Below are 18,214 nucleotides of genomic sequence, written 5' to 3'. Positions count from 1 at the left end.
GAGCCCAATGTGATGAGGTCCTGAAAAGGCCCCCTCTCATGTCCCTGCCAAACATGCTTGGGATAGAGGCGGGACTGAGAGAAGGATCTCTCCTAATGATCTCAGAATCCAGGCATGTTTATGCAGGGAAATACAATCTGCCAAATAGCTTAGATATGGCTTGGAATTAAAGACAGAAAGAATGACCTTCATCTGATGGTATACAGAGCTAATGCCAAGCTGGGAAGTCAAATTTTGACTGAATGGGCCACTGGACCCAATCATTGGAAGTTAGATTCAGATGTACTTTTGATGGGCACTGCTTACCATCTGTGCATCCAAAAGCTGAAAAGAAGAAAGCAGGCAAGTGATCTATCAAAACAGGATATTTATAGCAGGATGTCTAGATGCTGTTTTAATTTTCCCCATAGGAAGCTGATTGTAAGCATATACTTACACACACGAGAACACACACACACACAATTGGATCTCATAAAATATTTCCTGTCCAAATGGTCATTTATCATTGGAGTTGTCACCATCATGGTTGCCAGTTTAAGAGTAATTATGGTGCATTTTGCAGCTTGATTTATTTGACTGGCGGAGTCGAAAGCCGCATCAACAGTTCTGTTCTGGGACACATTCAAAACTTTCCAATCATATTTTAATATTCATGCCTCTTTTGATTTCACTAGGGGGAGCAATTTTTTCCTTTGCTTGTTTGCAATTAGACGTGCTGCAAGATCAAAAGCAAAGCCAAGTGATTTCTTTGGTCTATTTCATTTTCATCTCTAATAAGAGGTTTATCTCAAAGATTGTTTCCCCACCTCTTCCCAGTAGAATGCTCTTGATTATATTATTTAGAAGTGGCATTAACAGAAATAACATTTGCTCAGATTTAGAAAAGACTCTCGTAGAAAGGAAAGAAGATATCTCCAGGGGAGGTGTCAATAAACCACTAGCTTAAATGGAATAACAATAAGAACACTGTGACTGCAAACAGATCAACGACAGGTCATTGAGAGTGGCAGATTTTCCCGTTTCAATTTTTACCCAAGTCAATCTCCAGTTGTTGCTGACATCACTTGGTCCAGAAGAAGAAGTAAGCTAGAGTGTCTTTACATTGTACAATTAATGCAATGTAGTACCACTTTAACTTTGATGGTTCAATGCTATGGAATTATTGGAGTTGTGGTTTTATAAGATATTTAGCCTTATCTGCCAAATGGGCCTACCTAAACAACAAATCTTACTATTCCTTAGCAATGAACCATGGCAGTTGAAATGGTGTGAAATTGTATTAATTCTATAGTGTAAGAGCACTATTAGAACCAATCATAAACAGACAATGCTTCTGTCAACTCAGGGATGTTACTGAGTATTTTATGAGGGGTATTTTTTAAGTAAGGTCCGTTTTGTTGTAGACACTAGTAGTTCGCGTGCATACTGCAATGAGCGCGTGCGTCGTGTACCGGCATGCCTCGGGAACAACTGTGCTCAGTTTCCGCTCTGTAGCTAACCTGTACGGTTCTGTTCTGTGCTTTAAAAATGTTTAAGACTATCAGCTCACCCTCTGCATGTGAGGTTCGCTCAGTGATACGGTTTTTGTCAGCAAGGAACCTGCCTGCTGCAGAAATTCATCAACAAATTTGTGAAGTATACAGTGATACTGTTATGAGTGAAAGCAAAGTGCGTAAGTGGGTAGGACAATTCAAAGATGGCCGTGATAACGTCCATGATGAGGCCCTGGTGGCATACAGGGAACATACCACCCCCTGTTATGTCAGCTCCACTGGCTGCCGGTCTAGTTCTGAGCACAATTCAAAGTGCTTGTCTTGACCTATAAAGCCCTATATGGTTCCGGCTCAGCTTACTTGTCCGAATGCATCTCCCCCTACTTCCCACCTCAAAACTTATGATATTCCGGGGAGGCCCTGCTCTCGATCCCGCCTCTGTTGCAAACATGCTTGGTGTGCACGAGAGACAAGGCCTTCTCAGAGGTGGCCCCCTGACTGTGGAACTTGCTCCCCAGCGAAATTAGGTCAACTGCTTTCCTCCTGTCCTTCTGGAAAAGGTTGAAAACGTGGCTATGGGACCAGCCATTTGGATAGTAAGTTGATAAATGATGACAATTGTTCTGTCGTGCGCTGGGCCTGTAACAGCTGTACTTTTCTATAGGATGTATACCTTAAGCCCAGCGGGAAGCCAGGGGCTCCTCAAAGAGAGGTTCTCAGGGATTTTTCTGAAGTGATGGTCTTTAGAGTCTTTAATGATACAACAACGTCTTTATTATGGAACAAACAACACTTCAAGGCTTTCTTAGTCTAGTCCTCAATGGACTGGTACCTGACTTTAATTAACTGAACTTTCTCTGCAGGAAAAAACCCTTTTTAACCTCTCCCAGGCTGCTTTCTATCTATGCCTCATTGGTGTGGGTCCTACTACCGATTCCAAATGCATCTGGGTATCGAGTAGACCTACCAGCCGAGGCTGAAAGATATTTCAGCTGGTGTTCCGTGGATCTGTAATGCTGTCCTCTCTCGGAGAATTCTTTGAAACTTCAGGGCTGTTTTCCCTCTGATTGCTGTGAGGCTGAGAGGCTGTGAGCTCTCAGCCAGAGCCTTGGGACCTTTTCCCTGGAATTTCCTTTTCCCTGGAAATTCTGTTTCCCTGGATAGTCTTGAGAAAAGAAGCTTTTCTATGGGATGAGCTGGTCTACATCCTATAGTTTAGCTTCCTTGTGTGAGACTGACCAAAAAAATGGCTCCTTTCCCTCCCAGAGCCCAGAACAAGGGGTGGAACCAAAGCTTAATTATGATGGACAGGAGGCCTGCCCTATGACTGCAAAGAGATAACAGAAAAAAATAAAGTTGGAGCTCCTGGTACAGCCATACCAGCACAATAACGCTATGGTAAATTACTATGGACAGGCTTCGGACCAAGTTGTTGATTGTAGAACTCAGATTTAGATTTGGCCAACTAATTGAGTTTGCAGTATTTTAAATGGTTTCAATTTATATTAATGTTTTATATATTGTGAAATTGCTGTTTTATCTGTGTGTGTATAGGAGGCATCAAATTGTTGCCAGCTGTAAGCCGCCCTGAGTCCCCCTCAGGGGGTAGAGAAGGGCGGGGTACAAATATTTGAAATAAATAAATAAATAAATATCCAGTGATTTCAGTGGTGGGACGAGTGAAGTGAGCTGAGTCTAAGAAAAAGTCAAACCAACATATACAAATATGTGAATGTTTTTACAACACAGACTGCTCAAAAACGGTTAGAAAGGGAAATATATTTTTAAAAAACGCATTGCTAAAAACATTTCAAGGGATACACGAGAGTAAAATAAGACAGGAGGGCATGAGGTCTCTGCTTTACCATAGGTAAGCCATCATAATACTTCAAATGTTCATCAGGTGTTCCCACCACATATGTTACGTGGGTGGTTGGACTTTTGTTGGATCTTTCTGAAAGCTCTTATTTGCAGTGTGACCATCTGGAGTTTAATTTATTTTAAGACTCTGTTTTAGGCTGAATGATACTGATTTGCCATTTATCATGATACATGGAGCAAGGATGGGCAACTCCCTGGTGACAATGGGCTGCATCTCTCCTCTTGCACCTCTCAAATAATGGGTCTGCTTGAAGTGGGTCTGGTGAAGTTCATAGCACCACTACAAAGTTGAAGAGCAACTGCAACAGAACCCAAAACCTACTCTTACTCCATAGAGCCTTTCTAGATTAGTGGAAGGAGTTATGTCCTTTTCTTCTGAAAAAGAATCGAAAGCCTAAGGCTGTATTCTCATTGCAGAGATTCAGCAGGTTGACAACATATTAACTGCCATGGCTGCGGAGTCCCCAATGGCACTATGGGTTAAACCCTTGTGCTGGTAGGACTGAAGACTGACAGGTCAGAGGTTTGAATCTGGATGAGCTCCCTCTATCAGCTCCAGCTCCCCATGTGGGAACATGAGAGAAGGCTCCGACAATGATGATAAACATCAAAACATCCAGGCATCTCCTGGGCAACATCCTTGCAGATGGTCAATTCTCTCACAACAGAAGCGACTTGCAGTTTCTCAAGTTGCTCCTCACACATACACACAAACCCAAAACAAACTGCCATGGCGCTATGGAATTCTGTGGTTTATGGTTTTGTGAGATTTTTGCTCTTTTCTTTCAGAGAGCTTTGACACCACAGCAAACTACAAAGCACAGGATTCCATAGGATGGAGTCTGTCAGTTAAAGTGATATCAAATTGTTTTTGCAAGAGAATGGAACAAGAATCAAATCCACCCATTGAAGGATGGGTTGAAAAATTCAGGGAAATAATGGATATGGATGAATTGACTTTTTTGTTGAAGAAAAATAATGGCAATACTTTAAAAAGAACAAATTGGGACCCTATCCACAGCTATCTGGAGAAATTGCTGAAATAGAAGACACGATAGACATTTAATTCTTTTTTTTTTCCAAATAATTTTTATTAAACATTTTATAAATCAACACAGGGAAAGAGGGGGAACAATAACAAGAGGATAGAAAAGAAGGAAGGGTAGCACAAAAACACAACAACAAAAAACACCTAAACTAATCTAAAATGACCTCCACTCCAACCTCAGGATCTTCTCACTCTACTTCTCCAACTTACTTATCTATTCTTGTCCTCTAAAACTTTTATCTTTAAGTTTCTTTTCGTAGTCATAGAAAAAGGTCCAGTCTGTTCTCTTTAGCGATTTTCCAGTATTTCTTCTCATCAAAAAAGTTAGTTCATCCATGTCTCTTGTTTCTTTAACTTTCTCCAACCATTCTTCAATGGTCGGTATTTGGTCATTCTTCCAATATTTGGCAAAAACAATCCTTGCCGCTGTAGTGTAGTATGTAAATAATTTGTCTTCATTCTCATCCAGTTTAAAATCCGAATCTGTAAATCCCAATAAATAATACTCAGGTTTCTTTTTGAATCTCTTCTTCAACATCTTTTGTGTTTCCTCATGGACCGAAGCCCAAAACTTAGTTGTATCCTTACAAGTCCACCACATATGGTAGAATGTGCCTGTTTGTTCCCCACATTTCCAACATTTATCTGAGACATTTTGATACATATGACTAAGTTTATTCGGTGTCAAATACCATCTATAAAACATTTTATACCAATTTTCTTTCAGGTCCATGGCATATGTATATTTCAACTTTTTGTTCCATATTTGCTCCCATTCTCTAAACTGGATGGGTCGTCTTAAATTTTCGGGCCCACTTAATCATACATGTTTTCACCTGTTCAGTTTCCGTTTGCCATTGGACCAATTTATTATAGAGTATTGTCACTGTTTTCTTTTGTATTCTTAATACTTTATCCCATGTGTTTTCTTCCCAGTCAAAACCAATTTTTTGATCTTGTTTGAAATATTCTTTAATTTGTAAATAATGTAACCAAGTTATATTGCCATAAGAGTTCTTGAGTTGTTCAAAAGATTTAATCTCCATTTTCCCTTTTACCAAGATGTCCTTATATCTTGGCCAAACCCTCCATCCTAACAATCTTCTTTGATGTGCCTCCATTGCTGAGACCCACAATGGTGTGTTTTTGTAAAAGAGAGCTTTATATCTCATCCATGTCCTCAGTAGGGAGGCTCGCACAAAATGATTACCAAATTTTTTTTCTTTTAATTCTCTATTATACCAAACATATGCGTGCCATCCTACTCTCAGGTCATGACCTTCTAAATTTAAACACTTTTCTTTGTCTAACGTCATCCAGTCTCTTATCCATGACAGAGCACATGCCTCATGATAAGTCTTCAAATCAGGAAATCCCAACCCTCCTCTAGATTTTTTATCTATCAGATTTATGTAGTTTATTCTTGGCCTTTTTCCTTTCCAGACAAATTTCAATAAATCCTTCTTCCATTTTTTGAATAGGGTTTGATTTCTTATTATCGGAATATTTTGAAATAGAAATATAAGTTTTGGTAGAACATTCATCTTTATTAAAGATATCCGGCCAAGAAGTGATAGGTTTAAAGAGTTCCATTTTAGTAGATCTTTTTGAATTTTCTTCCAAACTATTTCGTAATTATTCTTCAGAAGTTGACCATTTCTCGCTGTAATCCAGACTCCGAGGTATCTAATTTTCTTAACACTCTCTATCCCCACTTGTTGTTGTATCTTTGCTTGTTTCTCCTTTTCCACATTCTTAAATAGGAGCTTTGTTTTCTTCATATTCATTTTAAAGCCTGCCACTTTTCCGAATTGTTCTATTTTAGTTATCCAATTTTGTAAATTTTTCTCCGGATCCTCAATTGTTCCTAATAGATCATCCGCAAACGCTCGTATCTTGTATTCAAATTTTCCAATTTTTGCTCCTTTTATCTTTTCATCTTCTCTAATTTTCTTCATTAGGATCTCCACTGCCATTATGAAAATCAATGGGGATAATGGGCACCCTTGCCTGGTACCCTTTGCTATTTCAAATTCTTGTGTCATTTGACCATTTATTTTCACTTTAGCTTTTTGAAATTCGTAGATCGCATTAATAGCATTATTAAATTTTTCCCCCATGTCCAATTCTTGTATTAGTATCTTGAAAAAATCCCAATTCAAATTATCAAAAGCTTTCTCTGCATCTATTGATAGAATAGCGAATTCTTTTTGATGGTTCATCTCATAATATTCCAAAAGATCTAGAACGTTGCGTATGTTTTCTTTCATATGTCTATTTGGCAGAAAACCTGTTTGCTCTTCTCCAATCCATTTATTTAAGAATAGTTTTAATCTTGTGGCCATGATGTTTGCAAATATTTTATAATCCGTGTTTAAGAGGGAAATTGGCCTATAATTTTTAATATCTGTTTCCGGGGAGCCTTCTTTGTGTATCACTGTGATCTCTGCTTCCTTCCAAGAATCTGGTACCTTCTGATATTTCATCGCTTCATTTACAATAACTTTAAGTGTTGGTAATAGCTGTTGTTTGAAGGATTTATAAAATCCCGCCGTAAACCCATCAGGTCCAGGGGCCTTATCTGCCTCCATTTTATTAATTGCTTTTTCAATTTCTTCCTCAGATATCTCTTTATTCAATGCTTCTCTATCTTCATCCGTTATTTTATCTAGCTTCATTTGGCCTATGTACTCCATAATGTCTTCTTTCATTATATTGTCCTTTGTATATAATTGAGTATAAAATCTCCTGAACTCCTCTATGATTTCTTTATCCGTCCTCAAGTCTTTGTCTGCAGTTGTTATTTTAGATATATAATTTATTTGTCTTTTTTTCCGGATTTGATTTGCTAACCATTTACCAGGTTTATTCGCATTTTCAAAAGTCTGTTGTTTTAAAAATTTCATTTGTCTTGACTGGAGTTCTAACTCCACATGGTTTTTCTCTTGTTTTAGTGCCAACAGTTGTCTCTCTATTCTTTTCGATGGTTTTCGTTTTGATTCCATTTTCTTGGCTGCTATTTCTGCTGCCAATTCCTTTATTCTTTTATTCCTTTCTCTATTCTTCCTTGATCCTTGTTGTATAAAATGTCCTCTCAGAACTGCTTTAAATGCATCCCACACCACTCGTGGCTCCATTTCATCCAATTTGTTTATTTGCAAAAAGTCTTGGATTATTTTATTGTAGTATTCTTTATCTTCTTCTGTTTTTATCAGGTTCTCATTTAATCTCCATTTTCTGAGACAGTTTTTGTGGTTAATAACAATTTCTAGAGGGCAGTGGTCAGACAGATCTCGTGGTAATATATTGATCTCCTTGACTTTTGCGGAGAGATTCCTAGTTATCCAAGCCATGTCTATCCTCGACCAAGATTGATGTCTATTTGAGAAGAAGGTATAGTCTTTTTTATCTTTATTTCTGTTTCTCCATATATCTTCTAAATCAAATTCTTTCTGAAGGTCTGTAAATTTTTGTGGAAGTTTGCCTTCCTTAGACTTTCTAGTCTTCAAGCTTTTGTCCATTTGGGAGTCCAATACCCCATTAAAATCTCCTACCAGAATCAATTCATCAAATTCCACTTCTTTCAGTTTAACATTTAAAAATTCAACAAATTTTATCTTGGGACCGTTAGGCGCGTAGATGTTACAAATCAAAATTTTAGAATCTCCAATTATCATCTTTACTGCAACACATCTTCCTTCTAAATCTCTAAAAGCCAATTCTGATTCTATTGTTTCCTTTACGTATGTAACTACTCCTCTCTTCTTTTTCTCGTATGACGAATGATATTCTTTTCCTAATTTTTTGTTCGGTAAGTGTGCTGTATGTCTATCACAGATGTGCGTCTCCTGGAGAGCTATTACGTCATAACTAGATTTCTTCAAACTATTCCAGACTTTCTTACGTTTTTGGGGGGAGTTCAATCCATTAATATTGTTAGAAAAACATTTTATTTGTCGCTCCATCTTGTTATTCATTCTGATCTAATCCCAGTCCTATGTCGCCTGAAGCCGTTTCCGCTGTTCCAGTTGTTGGTTGTTCCATACTCTGTCCTTCTTTTCCTTCTTTTTTTCGTGGTGTCATTCTCTGTGGTTTTGGATCTTTCGAGAGGTAACTATAATCCTTTGGTGATTTATATCTTGCTTTTTTAGCTTTAATTCCTTTTCTGGGGGTGGATAATCTTCTTTCTTCAGCTCCTTCAGCTCCTTCTGTTTCTTCTTCTTCTTCTTCTTCTTCTTCTTCCCCCCCTTCTCCCATCTCTTCTTCTCCCTCCTTTTGACTCATAAGTTTATCATAAAATACCTTTGCCTTATGTTCAGATGTCAACCAGAGTCTTTCTTCATTGTAAGTCACCATTATTCCTTCTCTTCTTTCCCACCTGAATCTTATCTCCCTCTTTTTCAGCTCCTCTGTTAGGAAAAAATATTTTCTTCTTCTTGCTAAAGTCATCTGCGGAAATTCCTTCAAGACCACAACTTTCTTTCCTTTATAACGGATTGGGTTTCTATTGCTATTATACAAGATGTCATCCCGTACCTTCTTTCTTGTAAACTTCACAATCACATCCCTATCCGTCTTATTTCTCCTTGAATAGAATGATGAAATCCTGTAAATTTGATCCACCTCTTGGTCCAATTCATCTTCCTCACACTCCAAACAACTTGCCAGCATTTTAATTACCATTTGTCTTATATCTTCTTTCTCCTCCTCCGCTATATTTCTAAGTCTTAATTGGAAGTCCATTTGCATTTGCAGTAATCTCTCTTGTTCTAGTTCCATTTTCTCTCTTTGTTTATCCAGTCCTTTTATCTTCTGCGCCATTTCTGATTGAGTTCCCTCAATTTTCTCTTTAGAAACTTTTAATTCATTCACTTCCCCATGTAATTGTGATATATCTTTTTTGATCTGGCCAAATTCTTCTTTTATTTCAGTTTTCATTGCCTTAAATTCCTCTGTCATCTTCGTGATAATTCCCTCTTGTTTCTTATAGTATTCCTCATGCTTAGTCTTGACCTCCTCCTTCAATTCCACCTTCAATGCATCTTGTTTTTCTGATATCTTTTTTATTTCTTTTAGAAGATTGTCCATTTTTGGGTTTATGTCCAAAGATCCCCTCCGGGACTCTGGTTTTCCTTGAGTTGTTATCTCGGATCCCTTCTCCCTAAAAAAAGGAGAAAGTCTACTTTCTTCTTCTGCTTCTCCCCTCTACTTTATCCTTTATTACTCGTCTACTTCTCGTCCTCGATTGATCAAAGTTCGTCTGCTTCTCGTCCTCGTCTTTGACGCCCCTCGCCCTTCGTCTGCTTCTCTTCCACGTCACCGCCGTCGTCGTCTACTTCTCGTCCTTGTATCGTCTGCTTCTCATCCTTGTTCTGTCTCCTCCTGTCCTCTACTCCTCTTCTCTTCCAGGTTTATCAAAATTTGTTTCAGAAAATCCCTTTATTACAGGTTTATTCTCAATTTTATTTCTGGCCGCTCTGTATCGGACTTTCTCTATGGTTTCCAAAATGGCGTCTGCCCTCCTTCCGCCCCGTCACTTCCGTCACTATCGGACTTTCTCTATGGTTTCCAAAATGGCGTCTGCCCTCCTTCCACCCCGTCACTTCCGTCACTTCCGCCCTTCCTTCCTTTCTTTGTTTCTTCCGGTTTCTCGTTCGTCCCTGCAATCAACCTTCCGTTTCGTCACTTCCTTCTCCTCCACTCAGCCTGCTTGTTTATGAAGAAGGTTGGAGCTAGACACAACAGTTATGGCGTCAAGGTCGGGCTCACAATCGCTTTTTCCCTTTACTTCCCTCGCTTTTTCCCTTTACTTCCCTCGCTTTTTCCCTTTACTTCCCAGACATTTAATTCTTTAAGTAATTTTTTTTCAAATAAAGAGATATCAACCAAGAAGATGGAATGGAAGTCTATTTTCTTTTTTGTTTTTTTGGGGTTTTCTTTTGGGGGGGGGGGTTGTACTTTTTTATTATTATTATTTTTCATCCTCAGAGGCCATATTTCGATAAGGGGGAAGCTTCACTGAGTGATGGCAAAGGGATTTGGGAGTTTGAGAAGTAATCACAAATGTTTGTATTAATGAAATAATCCACTGCCAGCTTATTTAATGCATTTTATTTGATTGTATTTTATATTGTGTTCACTTTTATGTTTGTTTTTAGGTACTTTGTGCCACCTGTAAGCCACCCTGAGTCCCTTTGGGGAGATGGTGATGGGATATAAGAATAAATTTGTTGTTATTGTTGTATTATTATTATTATTATTATTATTATTATTATATTTGCTCCATATAAAAACTGGTAGAGCAAGTGGAAAAATGAACACCTCCTGAAGTCATTGTCATTTAAGGTTAGGGATAGTGTTATGTTGATGGTGATTCTTCCAACTCTATGATTCTTTGATAGGCCTGGGTAACAACGGAAAAATTTGTTTCTAAAATCGATTCGTTTTTTGGGGGTTTTTGCGTTTCGTTATTTAAAATAATTACAAAATTTTCCTTTAAAAAAGTTCGATATTTATGAAATTTCGTAAATGTGAAAAAAATTACAAAACAATAACGAATCGATTTCCGAAACAATAACGAATCGATTCGTTAATGGCGGACGCGACCGCGCAATACACTAAAAAACCTCCAAATGGGACAGGGGGAACTTCTGAAGCTTAATTAAACCAAAAACAACTATAAAAACCCTTAGAAAACCAAAAACAACTATAAAACTTGCCCCAGACATGTGGAAATAATAACGAAACGACCTCAAAACGATAACGAAACGAATACAATAAAAAAATACAAAACATTTACGAAATGATTTAAAAATTCGGTTTTTTTTTTAAAATTGCTCCAGACTGGTTTGTTATCGTTTTGTAATTGAAAAATTAACGAATTTTTTAACGAATTACGAATTAACGAAACGAAACCGCCCAGCCCTATTCTTTGATTTCCCTCCCTCCCATAGGTTTCCTTGGAGGGGTTCATGAATAAACCTTAGTGGCTTACCGTTCATCCCTCTTCCAATTAGCATGTATTAGAATTTAGTAAATGGGGAAGGCATCTTTGCAGTGTGTTCAATGGGCATAAATTCATTTTAATAGTAATGGCATAAAATGGAGCGGTTGTGATTGTTAAAAGGGTGTAAGTGGCATGAGTGCTGCACCTTTCACAGGATCATCCAAAGACTTACATTTCAGAAATGTTTTGTGGCTAAGTGAATATGCTGTGCTTTGGCTTTGTACAATGCCAATTATCATAATTCAATATTGTCTGCTCCTGGCACCCTGGGAATTCTAGTTTCATGCATCATTCTCCATTTATAAATTGCTTTCATGAGTCTTTAAAGTATCTCTCTCTATGCAGAAAAAAGCACCCCACCCCCCCCCCCCCACCCCCAATACCACTCCCATATTAAATCAAATCAGATTAGGGATTTCATCTTATGCTTAAGTAAGGACCTAATACAACTTTGGTTGAATTCATATTTGATTTGAGATGTAACCAGTTTCCCAAACCACTGAGGACCAGAGTTACACCGTATGAGTTATACATTAGCAAATGCTGAGGAAAAGTGAGAATTTTGTGTGTGTGTGTGTGTGTGCTCTGTTCATTTTGAGTCACAACATAACTCAAAAACCGCTGGCCACAAGACACCTACTAACCCAAGGAGTGACCATTACTAAAACAAAATGGTTTTGTCATTTGGGAGTGGTAGTTGCTGGGATTTAACCTACCATCAAAGAGCATTCTGAACTCCACCAATGATGGAATTGAACCAAACTTGAAACACAGGACTCCCATGACCAACAGAAAGCACTAGAAGGGTTTGGTGGGCATTGACCTTGAGTTTTGGAGTTGTAGTCCACCTACATCCAGAGAGCACTGTGGACTCAAACAATGAAGGATCTAGACCAAACTTGGCACAAATACTCCATATGCTCAATCATGAACACAGATGGAGTTTGGGGAAAATAGACCTTGCCATTTGGGAGTTGTAATTACTGGGATTTATAGTTCTGAATCCCACCAACAATAGAATTGGGCCAAACTTCCCACAAAGAACCTCCATGACCAAGAGAAAATACAGTATTTTCTGGTGGTATTTGGTGACCTCTCTGACACCCCCTTGTGACCCTTCCCCCAGAGGTCCCAACCCCCAGGTTGAGAAATGCTGCCTTAAGACCATAAAGTCTAACTCCGTTCACTAGGATAAGAAAACATAATCAAAGACAAAGAGCCATCCAGCCGTATGTATAGATAGAAGATTCACACACACATATGTATATGACAGATAGAGTATCAGAGATTTGAAAAAGGCTCCTAAAGAAGGACAATTATATGTTGCGTGTTCCAGAGTAGGCAAACCAGACAATCTCTACATCAACACTGACAAAGAATCAGCAAGAAATACTGTTTACTCACAAGAATCAAATCATTACATATATTGGAAAGCAACACTTTCTCATTACTTTATTTTTCAGATCACCATATATATGTGTATGTGTGTGTGTGTGTGCTGGTATGGCTGTACTAGGAGCTCCAACTTTATTTCCTTTCTGTTATCTGTTTGCAGTTATAGGGCAGGCCTCCTGTCCATCATAATTAAGTTTTGGTTCCGCCCCTTGTTCAGGGCTCTGGGAGGGAAAGGAGCCATTTTGGGGGCAGTCAAGGAAGCTAGACTATAGGATGTAGACCAACTCATCCCATAGAAAAGCTTATTTTCTCAAGACTATCCAGGGAAACAGCATCCAGGGAAAAAGACTATCCAGGGAAACAGAGCATACAGGGAAAAAGACTATCCAGGGAAAAAGAGCTTCCAGGGAAAAGGAAATTCCAGGGAAAAGGTCCCAAGGCTCTGGCTGAGAGCTCACAGCCTCACAGCAATCAGAGGGAAAACAGCCCTGAAGTTTCAAAGAACTCTCTGAGGAAGGACAACACTACAGATCCACCGAACTCCAGCTGAAATATCTTCAAGCCTCGGCTGGTAGGTCTACTCGATACCCAGACACATTTGGAATCGGTAGTAGGACCCACACCGATGAGCCATAGATAGTAAACAGCCTGGGAGAGGTTAAAAAGGGTTTTTCCTACCGAGAAGGTTCAGTTAATTAAAGTCAGGTACCAGCCCATTGAGGACTAGACTAAGAAAGCCTTGAAGTATTGTTTGAACCATTGAAGATTTGTTGTTTGTTCCATAATAAAGACTTTGTTGTATCATTAAAGACTCTAAAGACCATTACTTCAGAAAAATCCCTGAGAACCTCTCTTTGAGGCGCCCCTAGCATGCCACTGGGCTTAAAGTATACGTCCTATAGAAAAGTACAGCTGTTACAGGCCCAGCGCGTGACAGAACAGTGTCTGTGTGTCGGTGTCTGAGCTGAACATTCTATTTGTGTAATGTTAAAGTTTTCGCTTTCAAACTTATATATTACAACCAACCAATTGGACAGCAATTGCTTCATGCTGTCTGTGCACTATGAGAAGAACTACTTTCCATCATTTCTCCTACCATAAACTTTTATGTGGCCTTAACTTTTGGAGCTGTACATTACAAGAAAGGAGTGCTGCTGCAAACTTCCTGCAATGCTTAATATGGTAATTAATACACTAGTACCCCCAGGAAACATCTGGATTGAGCAGTATATCTCCTGGGTGTTCCGTATTCTCAAAATCTGTGTATATAAACATCTGTATCATCTGCTTGTCTGATATTTTTTTTCCCCTGATCACAGATTTAAGATAGAAATGGTGCAAAAATGAGAAGATTGCAAATTGTGATATTAGAGTTTGAGTATTATACATTTGCTTTCCATGGATGCTATGTAGTTGGCTCATTTTTCCACCGCTTTTTCAAGAACACTTGAAACGCACACACACACACCAAACTTGGATGATTCTCTGTGCAATGCCAAAGGGGGGAAGAGGGTAAAATTCATTACTTTCTAATCTATGTTTGTTTGTGTTCTCATTTTTCCTTTTTACAAAGCTGCTGTAACAATTGATGCTTTCATGTTCCTCTGTATGAAGGGAGAGGATGAATTGCGCAGCGCACTTGGTATTATAGATGAGAAACACAGATGACATTTTCCATTCACTGCAAGCTAATCCACCTGTGAGTATGAGCGTCTAATCCTTTTTAAAGACCTTCCCGTTGGAAATGTTAAGCTGCATGTTTTCTTATTAATAGAAAAACACTTCTGTTTCCAGACACTGTAATTATTATTTTTTTCTCTTTTGCATTTTACCATGAATCCAGTGTTGACCTCTCTTAGAGTGAGCTCCTGAACATATTTTACTAAAGATACTCCACTGTGTTTAATTCATTGTGATTTATTTTGGGAAAATGTGCTTAAAGATGGTTTGTAGCCATCATTTTATTAACCAAATTGCTGGCCACCAGTTTATGAACGTGTTGAGGTTTTATATAAACCCAAATTAGTTTCAAACTTTGGTACTAAAAAAGAATACACAAAAATGTATGTTGTTATGAGATTGTGAGTATTTTTTCTGTCTAGGGGAAAATAGCCTGAATCTTAATGATTAGGTTTAAATAACATGGACTCATTAACTGAAATGTCAATATATAGGGAAATTCCATTGATTCACCAATTCTAATTGAGACTAAAAATATAACTTAGGTCATCATTATCTACATTCTTGTGATCATGTTTTTCACATTTCAGTAAACTGAAAAATTCAAGCTATGTGAACCATATTCTTCTTTATGGGCAGTTAGAAAGCATAAGCAATTGATAAGTTGTGGGAGGCTTTGTGAGCGATCACTCTCCTTTTTGCTCGCTTCATGAGTGTGCTTATCTTTGAAAAAGAAAAAAAAAGACTAGAAACTTTTGTGCAAAACACAGTGTGAAAGAGTACCTTGTGCCTCACTCTCATGATAAAAGAGAGAACTCTTATCAGGGTTGAGTCTAAAATCTTAACAGTAAATAAAGAACAACACTCAACAACAGGGGGATTCCAGACAAGAAGCAATTAGGGCCAGCTAATCACCTCCCAACAAAGGATTCCCCCAGGCAATAAGAAGCCAGAGCTGGAAACTGCTAGGCTATTAAATGCTAATCAAGGCGGCCAATTGCTACATTCACCCCTCCCTCTCATCTGGTATTAGCCGCTGATTGAGATTCCAGGTTTTTGCCTGCCACTTTTGGACTTTCGCTTGCTGAGGTGTTCCTGTGAGTATGTCTGCAGAACATAGGAAGCTTTTTCTTGATTTAAGGTGTTGGCTTGCTGGCTGATATCTGAAAAGTGGATAGGCTAGAGATGTCAATGCCTTGGTCCTTCCATTACAGGCTGCTACTTCCCCAATGAATGTCAGGTGGTGCCTTTCTGGCCAAGCAGTATAATTTCTCCAGTGGTGTGGGGCATAGACATCCTGTGATAATGTGGCATGTCTCATTAAGAGCCACATCCAATTTTTTTAACATGCTGAGATGTATACCACAGTGGGTATACATCTGCACCAGAAGCTACTTGCAGCATGATGGTGATGATGATGATGATGATTTTATAGTTATGCATTATTGTTTCAAATGTGTGATATACTGTTTTTATTGCATATGAGGCATTGAATTTTTGCCATTTATTTGATGTGAACAGCTTTGAGTCCCCCCAGGAGTGAAAAAAACCAGTATATACATGCAATCAATTAATCTATATAAATAAAAATATAATGCTTGTTTGTGGTATTCACAGAACTCAAAAACCCCTGGATGAATTGACACCAAATTTGGACACAATACACCTAACAGTCCAATGTATGTCCTTCACTCAAAAAAAATAATTGATTCTGTCATTTGGGAGTTGTAGTTTCTGGGATTTGTCATTTATGTACAATCAGAGAGCATTCTGAACCCCACCACCAAACTTGGCACACAGTTCTCCTATGACCAACAGAAAATACTGGAAGGGTTTGGTGGGCAGTGTCCTTTGGTTTTGGAGTTGTAGTTCACCTACATCCAGAAAGCACAGTGGACTCAAACAATGTCGGATCTGGACCAAACTCTACACGAATACTCAATATGCCCAAATGTGAACACTGGTGGAGTTTGGGGAAAATAGAATCTTGACATTTGGGAGTTGCAGTTCATGGGATTTGTAGTTCACATATAATCACAGAACATTCTGAACCCCACCAACGATAGAATTGGGCCAAAACTCCCACACAGAACAGCCATGTGGGCCACAGCAACACGTGGCAGGGGACGGCTAGTCAATTAATAAATGAAAACGAACTCCAGACAAGAAAACAATCACCTTTTAACAAAGGATTCCCCCAGCCAGAAAGAAGCCAAACTTTGAAAACTGCTAGGCCATTAAATGCTAATCAAGGTGGCCAATTGCTACATTCACCCCTACCTCAAACAGACAAGAGTTCTTTCTCCAGGGAATAAACCCCTTTTCCCTAGTTTCCAACAGAACTCACAACCTCTGAGGATGCCTGCCATAGATGCAGGTAAAACATCAGGAGAGAATGCTTCTGAAACATGGCAATACAGCCTGGAAAACTCACAACAAACCCCTTTTTGTGTAGGGTTTTTTTTAATGTACTTTAGGATATCATTTCCCCAGAAAAGATATTCTGTATCCTAGTATCCAGCTAGTGCACACCCAAGAAATCTATAGGATTTACATAAATGTCTGCACACTAATTGACAATGACATCAGTAGGTTTATTCTATGAAGAAATTACATCATGTTCAATTGCTTTAACCAATGGAATTTTCACAAGAAAAAATCCCCAGTGCGAAAAAAAAAAGAATATGAGGCATGAAAATGTATGAAAACTCTCATATTCTGGCCTAGCAGGAAATAACTGCTCAAAGTATTTCCTTCTCAGGTGCAATAATGAAATTAGCAAAGATTTACATCCCTAGTATGGAGCCAACATTTTTACATTCAATGCTGAATTAATAAAAGGCAAAGATTACTAGAATGGTAATGTGAAAATTATGGTATCCAGCGGATAACTGGCAAAGCATTGGTGTTTTGTTTTCTTTTGGTTTTTTTTTTCCATGTCAGGTGCAACTTGATAAATTCCAAGTCACTTCCGGTGTTAGAGAATTGGCCATCTGCAAGGACATTGCCCAGAGGATACCAGGATGTATTGCCATCCTGTGGGAGACTTCACTTATGTGCCTGGATGAGAAGCTAAAGCTGACAGATGGAAGCTCACCCCGCTCCCTGGATTCAAACTGTAAACTTTTCGGTCAGTAGTCCTGCCAGCACAAGGTGTAACCCATTGCACCACCAGAGGTGTTATACAAAGATAATGCTGCACCATAAGATCCATTTGTAATAGATCCCATTAACCAAGTTGCTCCCAAAACTTCAATCCCTAGGAATCCAGCCCAGGCTCGTAGCCAGGATTTCGTTTCGGGGGGGGGGGGGGGGGCTAAAAAATTTTCAGGGGGGGTTTCGGGGGGGGCTGAGTTTCGGGGGGGGGGGCTGAGTCTGAGTGAAAGAGGGTCTAGCCTAGCAAACCTTTTGTATCATTACCCCAATACCCCCATGCATATGGGATATATTGAGAATGGTGATCAAATCATGATATTAATAACATAACAGTTTAAATAATGCACCAGTAAGGCCTTTTCGCGAACCACCATGAGAATTTCGGGGGGGGGGGCGAGCCCCCCCCCCCCCCCCTGGCTACATGCCTGATCCAGCCATTTCACTATGTGAAATTGCAGTTTTGAACTGCAGTTTCTAGAATTCTGCCAGCCAACGTGGCCAACAGAGAGAAACTGGGAGTTGTAGTACAAAGAAAAAAGGGAAGTTATTCAAGTT

The sequence above is a fragment of the Anolis sagrei genome, chromosome 5, assembly GCF_037176765.1.
Source record: "Anolis sagrei isolate rAnoSag1 chromosome 5, rAnoSag1.mat, whole genome shotgun sequence".
NCBI lineage: Eukaryota > Metazoa > Chordata > Lepidosauria > Squamata > Dactyloidae > Anolis > Anolis sagrei.
The sequence above is the reverse complement of the archived record's forward strand: the minus strand, read 5'-3'. Positions refer to the sequence as shown.